The sequence below is a fragment of the Sturnira hondurensis genome, unplaced genomic scaffold (assembly GCF_014824575.4).
Source record: "Sturnira hondurensis isolate 20B ecotype Veracruz unplaced genomic scaffold, ASM1482457v3 Scaffold0004929, whole genome shotgun sequence".
In the NCBI taxonomy this organism is placed as follows: domain Eukaryota; kingdom Metazoa; phylum Chordata; class Mammalia; order Chiroptera; family Phyllostomidae; genus Sturnira; species Sturnira hondurensis.
In genome coordinates, this window is record NW_028077560.1 from 1 (window position 1) to 746 (window position 746).

The following is a 746-nucleotide window of genomic DNA, read 5'->3' on the forward strand; positions in this document are numbered from 1 at the left end:
ATCAATTACATTTATAGAAAGAATCTCTATGGTCTAATTTATCAATCTTTTTTTAAAGATTTTATTTATTTATCTTTAGAGGGGAAAGAAAGGAGAGAAGGAGAGAAATACCAGTGTATGGTTGCCTCTCGTGAGTACCCTGCTGGGACCTGGCCTGCAATCCAGGCATGTGCCCCAACTGGGAATCAAACCATGGTTGTTTGGTTTGCAGGCCCGTGCTCAATTCACTGAGCCACACCAGCCAGGGCTATCAATCTTTCCTATGCCCCCACATGGGAAGTGGTAGGTGAATATATGTAGGAATACCAATTTATTTCCCACTTCTTCACTCAGAAGTAACCCTCTGTCTGTCTAGTCTACACTCAGAACTTTGTCATGAGCAGCAAACTCATAGAGGGGCCTTACAACTTGCATCCCACACCTTGACAATGTTATCTAAAGAACCTGAAATCAGCAGCTGCTCATAGCTGCAGACCAATTTGCTGCTGTGACTCTCTCTGTATGTGAGGTGAGGGACAGCTACACTGAAGTGTCATCTTCAGTTAGAGGATCCCACAGTCTGACATGCCTATCTGTGTTCCCAGATGCTAAATATTTACAAAGTGGTGTACAGGAGATACAATTAGGCACTTTATTTCCTGACAAAGCTGACTGAAACCTGCCAGAATCAATACCCCACACTCTAATTGTGTGGCCCTAAGGTTTACTGCAGATTTCTTCAGCCTCTGACCACAGAACTGAGGACA

The 746-nt window shown here is 43.7% G+C and overlaps 1 pseudogene; it reads right to left on the reverse strand.

The window, feature by feature from the left end:
* Window positions 1–260: 260 nt before the first annotated feature.
* On the reverse strand, window positions 261–738 carry LOC118987034 (ribosome biogenesis protein WDR12-like; annotated as a pseudogene).
* Window positions 739–746: the final 8 nt, after the last annotated feature.